The following is a 9,526-nucleotide window of genomic DNA, read 5'->3' as shown; positions in this document are numbered from 1 at the left end:
AGTTTCTTAATTTCTAAAGTTTAAATGTCAATGAGTAGCACATTAAAAAACAAACATTAAAATAACAGGTGAATTTTATCAAATAAATGTGTGCGGCACTGCCAAAGATGCAGTGTCTGATTATAATTTTACAACTTGCATTAAGCGCCTTCCTATTATTAATACCAGGAGAAAATGACATTCCTAAATATTATTTTCCCCTTAGAAAATCATGAGTGATTACCATCATTTCTCTTTTGTGGAAACAACATGCTATTTTCATTGATTTTGCATTTAGAGTTATTTTAAAGTAATTTTACAAGTACAGATATGAGGCTTTGCCATTTTGTAGTACTAATAGAATTTCTCTATAAGGCAAATTAACTAAATGGAGAATCGCAGGTTCTGAATGTGATTTATCTTTTTTCTGAATAAGATTGGACATACATTGACAAATGTTTTTGCCAAGAAAACATTTATAATAAGTTGGTAGAAGCACTTTCATGTAATAGACTTTTTAAAAACATCCTACCCCCTGTAAAATGATAGGAATAGGTTCCCATGTAGAATATGTTTCCTGCTCTAGGGAGGGATAGGAAGCCTGGGGTGGGTAAGCAAATTCAAAATAAAGTAAAATGTAATAAGGAAGCAATAGGATAAGTGCCAAAGAGACGTACAATTAAATGTGCCAGAGGTTAAAAGGCCCACATGCAGCTTAGGCATGAGTATGAGAGGTATCTAAAATCTAGAAATATCTAGATTACATGTCACTTTAACTCATCCTTCATAAATTCAGAATTTTTTGTGTGTGATTTAAGATCATGCTGGAAAGGAGAGGTACCTAAAAGGAGAGATAACATTTTAGGTAGAAGAGAAGAAAGGATAAATTTAAGGATTCTGGCAATATTTTGTATATCAGTCATTTAAATGACGAAGTATAGGAAACTAGCTGTACTGTAGTAACGATGAGGTAAAAAGGAAGGACGGGGAACTATTATAGGATCTTAAAAAAGGGAGACCTTTTCACTTTTTGAAATGGGAAGTAATAAAACATGGGCTGAATTTTAGAAAATGTATGTGGCTATTGTCCGGAGGATAAATTAAATGGGTCATAGTAGGCCAGGCTAGATAGAGCAAGGTTCTGCTCTGGGTACTAGCACTGAAAGCCAACAGACAGAGTAGAGGAAAGAGACGCAGAGAGAGAGAAACTGCAAGTGTTGGCCACAAACTGATCTTCAGGGTGAGGGAGGAGGCGGTGTCAAAGATGGTTACAAGGTTTCCAAAGAGAAGGACGCTAATGGGGAAATGGAAATGGAACTTGTCAAGAAGATGAGTTGCCCTAGAGTTGCCTTTGGGCTAGAAGCACTGGGTGCTGTTTTGATTAGAGCTTAGATAAATTGAGATGCCACAAAGTACAGAAATCATGATTTGGACCAGTGTTATAAGTGTCAAAAGTTACCTGAGTTTTCCCCGATTAGCAGCTCCAGGTTTTTAAAGTGCACAGGTAGAATTTAACACTCCTGAGAGACAATTCTGAGAACCTGAACAGACCAGGGCCATGAGATTCCCAGCAAATCTAACCATCAGGATTCCTACTAACTGACCAACTGACCAAGTTCAGATCAAAGCAGCTTGGATTGAAAGCTGGAAAACTACACCAAAGAGCATGGCAGGACATATAAAAATACCCATTCTGCTCAAACCATTTAGTCCTTTGTTTCTTATACCATCCCACCAAGTTTCAAGTAACTTTTAGAATGTTGTCACTGCCTGTGGCTGTATTCAGATGTAATCATAGGAATTTATTCTTTTACAGAAGAAATAGAAAACATTTTAAGCTAATAGTTTCTAAACTTCTCCATCCACAACTGAAACACCCCATTTTAATTTGTAGTGATGGTAATGGTAGTATTGATTTTTATATTAAAAGGTATATTATTACAGATAATTTATCTTAAAAACAAAAGTATTTGAAAAACTTAGGATTATGAGTTTTTTCATAGATAGTAGGGAATTTTTTTCATTGTGGATCTCTATATCTATCAATCTATCTAGTTTTCTTAGAGAAAATCAAAGTTAGTTCAAAACTTTGAGTCTATCAGGAACCTATTCATGTGCAAGCAATGTGGAAAGATTTGGAATCTTATTATATTAATTGCAGGTGGTAAAAAAACAAAACTGCAGGTGGATTTCTGATTTCTCCTAAGTTAATTGAAAACCCAGAAATATACACTGTTTTTTAAAAGGAGTGTATTCTTTTTTTTTAAGGTTGCATTTAGTTATTTTTAGACAGAGGGGAAGGGAGTGAGAGAGGGAGAAAAACACTAATGTGGAGTTGCCTTTTGCATACTCCCTACTGGGGACCTGGCCTGCAACCCAGGCATGTGCTCTGACTGGGAATCAAACCGATGTCCTTTTGGTCTGCAGGCTGGCGCTCAATCCACTAAGCCACACCAGCCAGGATGAAACTATTTTATTTCCCGAGATAAAACATATCTAGGCTGGTTCACCTAGGGAAAATCAGAGGATATAGGGAAAGGTTCTTCTTCCCAAGAAACAATGTTCTCAACATTCACCAAGACAATCTTCTGATTACATGCATTTTATCTTCCCACAAGCTAAAGGGTATTTTATTCTATGGGTTAATTAAAATTAAAGGTTCCTTTTTTTGTCCATTTTTTCTACCATCATCCTTTCCAGAGCATCTGCATATTTTAGTTGTCTTTGTGCCCTATTTCTCCACTTTCCTGGACTTCTGTATTATTTAAAAGTTCAGAATATACAGTCCACCTCTTCATAAATGTTCTGTGCCTCCCTTCACATGTTATATTGTGGTACCTCAATCAGTCAACAGTGATTAAAATTATAGAAGGAATTAATATTTCTAATCACTCAGCCTATGGCTTGGGCAGATGTCATTCAAGTGATTGGTAACAGCTGTTAAGGTTGTTGGGCAAAAATATCTTACACAAGAGTATTTGAATTTTAACACAGAACATGTCAGGAAAACTATGTTCTGTCCAATAGCAATTCTGTATTAATATTAAGGAAACATTCAGGATTTATATGACCACTATTTAACATAATAAGTACAAAATAAATGCTTTTCCACCTTTAAGACTATAGCACAACAGCTCAGGACAATAAGATACTCAGATTCAACACACACACACACATGCAAATATTAACTCAGAAGTAGCGGTTAAATAGCAGTAGACATTCTGTAGAACACACTGCAAAAAAGGAGCACCACTGACAATAAAGTTGATATAAACTGTAATTCAAATGAACTTTGAATAAAGTGCATGAGCAAAGCTTGAGAGTAAGAACCCTGATATATGAGAATACACCTTTGAAAACTGTGAGTGGCCAAGGGATAGCACAGGACAAGAGCAATACCCAGAACACACAATATTCCAAGAAAAAAAACCAGATAAAAATGGAGGAAAGGAATGCTAGTCACAGCAGGGCTCTTCTGAGAAGGCCCCGCAGTGATGTCAGAGCACCTCTGCGTGACGTTTGTTCTGCAAAAATGAGCTCACGAGAGCTGAATGATAACACGTGCAAAGATCTCATCATGACATTAAAAACACCTTTGTGCCTTACCGCAGGGATCACGACTGCATGGCCCTTGTCAGTCCAGTGCAGCCAGACTTTTGTGTTGAGATTAGATGACACTAGGTAAACTGAACTCAACACAGAATTTTGCTTTATCACAGCACAAAATTCTGTTTGAAAACAAAACTTATTTCAAGTGTAGATTACAGGAAAGCCTAGGTCCATGAAACTCAAAATGTTATTTTTTAAAAATAAGAGAGAGGGAGCATTAAAAATTATGTAAATCATATTTACAAACCTAAAACAATACCAATACTTTTAGGATTAGAAATAAAGGCCAAATATTAAGTTATTATTTCCCTCAACCAATTATGATTATTGTGTTACACTGTAAACTTCATATTTTCAAATATTAGATTATTTAGTTTTTACTTGGTTCTCTTCATTGGGTGTTTTCCAGTTTCTTTAATTTCTTCCAGTGTGTATTCACCTTCTACTTGGAATGTTGCAGTACTCCCAAACTGCCCCTGCTTACTGGGCCTACATGCCACATCCCTTTGCAAGTTCCTCCTAGCTAGCTGGTCAATCTCCTCATCTAAGGGCCCTCGACTCTTTTGTTAAACACTGTCAGAGATAATGAATAATCAAATGTAGTTAGATCTTTGAGTTTCCATTCACCCTTTATATCCTCCTCCTCAGCTGAATAGTTGCACTTTAAATTAAATTCTTAAAAGTGAATCACAGGCAGTGCCCTGTGCGGTCCCCCAGATCCGTTTCTTGCTTCAACAGTGTTTGGACGGAACAGACCCCGGGACACCCCCTCTTCCAGCCTCCGACCACCCTCCAACCTTTTTTCCAGGTACCACCTTCAGAACCACCTCAGCCATCTTCAGCCTCCAAGACCAGCCAACACTGTTTTTAAACAACCATAAGCTTCCAAATTTATCAGGATTATTCCACTGAGGTGGAGGCTGTGTCAACCCCGGTCAACCTGCGTTTGCCGGTCTCCTACACCTACCTCTCTCTGGACTTTTATCTGGACCTGGATGGTGTGATGCTGGAAGCCTTGGGCCACTTCTGCGGGTTGGCTGAGAAATGCCCAATGTCTCTTCAAGATGCAAAACCAGCCCAGTGGCCACAATGGGACATGCAGAAGACATCCAAGATGAGTGGGGTAAAACTCCGGACATCGCAGGAGCTGTCACGTCCTTGGAGAAGAACCTGAACCAGGCCCTTTTGGATCTGCAGGCCCTGGTTCTACCCGCACGGACCCTCAGCTCTGTGACTTCCTGGAGAACCACCTCCTGGGTAAGCAGGTGAAACTCATCGAGAAGATGGGTGACCACCTGACTAACCTCAGCAGGCTGGCCTCACACCAGGCTGGGCAACTATCTCCTGGGAAGTCTCATCCTCAAGTACAACTAGGAGCCTGTGGAGCCCAGAGGTCTTTGAGGGGTCCCTCTGCATCACTCTGGTATCTGGCTTTTGCTTGAGACTCTCCCCGAAATCATTAGGCTGCCTTTTAACCACCCTGGAACCCTCTCCCATGCATTGGACCAAAGGGAAACAATAATGCTTTTTGTAGAAAAAAAAAAGAAAAGTTAATCACATTTTCCCAACTATTCCTAAATAAATACAGACTATTAATTCTTCTTGTCTTTCTTTCAATAGTGTTTATTGAGCATTTACTATATTCTTGAAATCTTCCTCAATACAAGGGATACAAAAATAACTGCAATATAATATCTTCCCTTTCAGAACTTATTGCCAAATATAAAATATCCAAATTTTATACAATGCAAATATTGAACAATATCCTTTGTGAAATTAGAAATTATGGAATATATAAACTTAATCCAGGTGATGTTAGTTAGCCAAACTGAGTAAGATGAGTGGGAATATAGACATGGAAATTAAATCTTGGCCAGTTCATTGAAAATATTGATATGTTTTTTTAAATGAGAAAATTGAACACATTGTCTGTATTTGGAAGGAGGAGTGAATTTAAACTACAATGAGAGATTTCACCGGATAGGCTACTGGGGGAGTCAGAGAGAACAATTTCTACATTGTGTTAGCAAAAGGGCCGAGGTAATGATTCTGAACACAGCAATTGTCCATTAGCACAAATGGAGCTTAAGCTTCAATAGAGAGTTCTTTTGGGTTCTTTGTTTTCAAACTAACTCAGTATTTCTATCAGGAGCAAAACAACCTTTAAAAATATTATCATCTCTCTGAGTGCATTAGAGGTACAGATCTCTTAAGATTACTCACCTAACCCCTGCACTATGCATTCTCCTCTCTCCTAGAAAGCATTTCAAAAAATGAAATGAAATGAAATGAGCTCTCCTGAGCATTCAGTTTCTTACGTTCACCTCATTGTAATTCACACACACGGTTAGTCTGTGAAACAGCATACGAAGCTAAGTGGAGGGAAAAAAAACAGAAATACACACAGTTCCCTAGACAGCTACCAATCCAACACTTCTCTTTGAAATAGTTGTAGGTACTCATCCATGGTAAAAACAATCTTTTCTCGGTCCAATAAACACAAGAAATTTAGTGAATAACTACTACTGGAAAACATGAAGCTTTTGGCTTTAGTGTTCGCAAAAGTGCAAATAAAACTGATCAGAGTAGTTTCTGAACGTTTCCTTCTTCTGTGCTAAATAATTTGTAACTACTACTTCAAATAAAAATGATATAAAAATATAGACAATCTTATAAGTTGTCTTGTAATGAAATATTTAAAAATCTCAATGTATATAGCACTATATAAAATACCTGCTCATTTTAGATTACATAAATCCTAATCTCTTTACTTTATAAATCTAAATATGTGCAAGAATAGAATATGCTTTTATGGAAACATTGTTTGTAGTGTGTGGACAGATACACTGTTTTTTAAAAAATTCATCAAACACATGAATGAATGGCTTATTTCTTTATGATTAAACAATCATTTGCTTTCAGAACACTTCCTCTGAGGAGAGCTCAGCACATACCCCAAATTTTCAACTTATTACCAGAGTTATGATATTGCTATTATGATAAAATGATGAGATAAAAAATACATCCTAGATATTTGGCGTGCAAAGGAGCAACTTCATGCCAAGGTGTTCATTCAAAAACTTTGTTTTCTTAAATTGGAACCTGATTTCCAAGCCTCATTTATAACGTGCACCAAACTCTTGAAAAATGAAACTAAAAACAAAACAAAAATATAGCTAATATTGGCTATAATCTCAGTTGACATCTTTATTTAGGACTGACATTTCTCGGTTCATTAATGTTACATATTGATTGTATAATACTGATTATATATGCATATATATATGGCATTAAAGAAATATTATGATTTATTCAAATGTCATGTAATTCAAAAGGTATCCCTTTTAGGAACTGGAAATCTTGAGGGATACTAACTATAACTGTAACATTGAATATAAGAGTTTTAAAATACTGGTAAAGAGTTCTCTCTTTGGGCCAATTACATTTCTTTCTACTGCTATTCACAAATGTTTAAACACTTTCAACATTCCTCAGAGCCTGGCACACCAAATGGAAATTCAAGTTCCATATGTGAGTATGACTGTAGCTGTCAAATTACTGTGGCTCAGGATCACTTTTATACCTTGGGCCACTTATTCTTTATACTCCACATACTGAAGCAAATAATGCATTTGGAGAAATGTGTGCTTTATTTTTGTCACAGCCTGATGGAAGAGAAGACTTGAGCCAGAAGACTTGAGGAGACTTGTGGCAAGGAGAATTTGTTGACTCTGGAGAAGCTTTTTGTGAAGAAAAAGTGTTAGTATTGACCAGGTCTGAGACCCAGGCCCACCGGGAAACTAGGAGGCCATGGACTCAAGGAAGAGCCATCGGAGGGCTGAAGCTGAGAAGTCCCAGATGGCAAATGTGGGCACAAGAGACATGTCTAAGAAGAAGCAGATGGCCACCTAGCAAGAGTAAAAATCTATAAGCAACAAATCTTGACAAAGAAGGTAATTAATGACATAGGAATTAGCTATCTGAACAGAGGAAGAAAGATAAAGCATTTTGAGAAAAGGAAGATGTGTGCACGTAGACCGACCCTTACTCTGCCATGTACAAGCTGGATCACCTTGAGCATCCTCTCTCTCAGTTTCATCATCTATTAAACAGATAAAAAACCAATGGGGTTGTTGGAAGAATTAAATGAGTTAACATTTGTGAAGTTGCAAAGTTGCTTTGAAAACTGCTAAGCTCTATACATATGATATTTATTTTTAGGTAAACACAAGTTGAAATGAACTTATGCCAAAAAACTAACTCTATCTGTTATGTTTATAAGGTAGGGGTAGCTGATTAACTTTGAAAGCAAGATTTTATGTTGAGATAATTGTGGTTTCATATGCAGTTGGAAAAAAATAATTCAGAGAAATTTCACATAATTTTATCCAGTTTCTCCTTAAGGTAATATCTTTCAAAAGTATACTACTATCGAGCAATCAGTATATTGACGACAATGCATTCAAGACACAGAGCACATCCATCAGCACACGGCTCTTGGGGTTGTCCTTTTATAGTCACAGCCACCTCCTTTCCACAAGATACTTCAGCCTTGCTGCTGACCCCTGGCAATCATTGGCCTGTTCTCCATTTCTATAATTTGTTATCTAGAAAATAGTATATAAAATGGTATGTAGCTGCCTTTTTCTACTCAACATTTGGTGCCACAAGAACTTTCATTCATTTTTGGTGAAAATGCAAAATGGTCCAACCAATCTGGTATATAGTTGCAGTTTCCTACAAAACCAGGCATGCTGTTACTGTGCAACCCAGGAACTGCACTCCTTGGCATTCACCCAAATGAAGGGAAAACTTACACCCCCAAAATACCTGAACATGGGTGTTTATAGATGCTTTATTCATAATAGCCATAATGTGGAAGCAAAGAAGGTATCCTTCGCTGGGGTAATGAGTAAATAAGCTGTGGTACATTCAGATAATGGAGTATTGTTTCGTGCTAAGAAGAAATGAGCTACCAAGCCTTGAAAGGACATGAAGAAAACTTAAATGCATTTTAAGCGAAAGAAACCCATCTAGAAGGCTACATATTTTATCATTCCAACTATATGACATTCTGGAAAAGACAAAACTAGAGAGAAAATAAAAAAGATCACTGGTTTCCAGGGGTTGGAGGGACACGTAATTTTTTATTATATCCTCGACATTTTGGATATTACATTATGAAAACTCGTGTCCCCTTTGTATCCCATTTTTTAGTGTTCAGTGCCCTGTTGAGGTGTAGTAAGAGGGTTGTGTGTGTGTGTGTGTGTGTGTGTGATTAACTTCATGTGGAATATGAATTAGGTATGTGAACAGAGGGAGAAAGGCAAAGGGAGTGCATGTGTGGAAAAAAAGCAACACGTCACTGCCACTGTCCTGGAAAAGTGGGCACTGAGGACACTTTGCAGACTGCCGGAGTGGAAGTTCAGCTCCCAGTTCACACCTGATTAAAGGCCTGAGTGGGACTCTGACTCTCCACACTTCATTGCCCCTAAGCTGAGGTATAGGATCAGTTCCCTACTAGGCCCTGCGGGCACTAGGGAGGGCACATGTGGAGGCCTGACTCACACTACTTCGGTATTGCTGCTGAACGCTCATCTCCCACTGCTGCATCTGAAACCAGAGAAAGGGAGGGGGAGGTAGTATGCCCAACAGGTCTGCCTCCTATGCCTTTTCTGGCCTCTTCACTCAGGTGGGGATTGAGGCATAGCTCCCTAATGGGCCCTATTGACACAAGGGGTGAGAATCAAATACCTTTCTTCACATCACTTCATTCTGCCTTGTTTATGCAAAAAAGGGATGGGGGTCCAGCTCCGCATTGGGCGCTGCTGACCAGAGCAGATGAGGAGTAGGAATGCCCATAAGGCGCTGCTTCAGACCACTTTGTCAGTGTTGTTACAGCCAGGTTGGGGTGGGAGTCAACACAAGTAGGGCCGTT

General features: G+C 38.2%; 1 pseudogene; it reads left to right on the top strand.

Annotated features, from left to right (window-relative positions):
- The first annotated feature begins 3,418 nt into the window (after window positions 1-3,418).
- On the top strand, window positions 3,419-5,030 carry LOC118977459 (ferritin light chain-like; annotated as a pseudogene).
- The last annotated feature ends 4,496 nt before the right edge of the window (window positions 5,031-9,526 follow it).

The sequence above is a fragment of the Sturnira hondurensis genome, unplaced genomic scaffold (genome assembly GCF_014824575.4).
Source record: "Sturnira hondurensis isolate 20B ecotype Veracruz unplaced genomic scaffold, ASM1482457v3 Scaffold0021354, whole genome shotgun sequence".
In the NCBI taxonomy this organism is placed as follows: domain Eukaryota; kingdom Metazoa; phylum Chordata; class Mammalia; order Chiroptera; family Phyllostomidae; genus Sturnira; species Sturnira hondurensis.
This window is presented reverse-complemented; position numbering and strand designations above follow the sequence as displayed.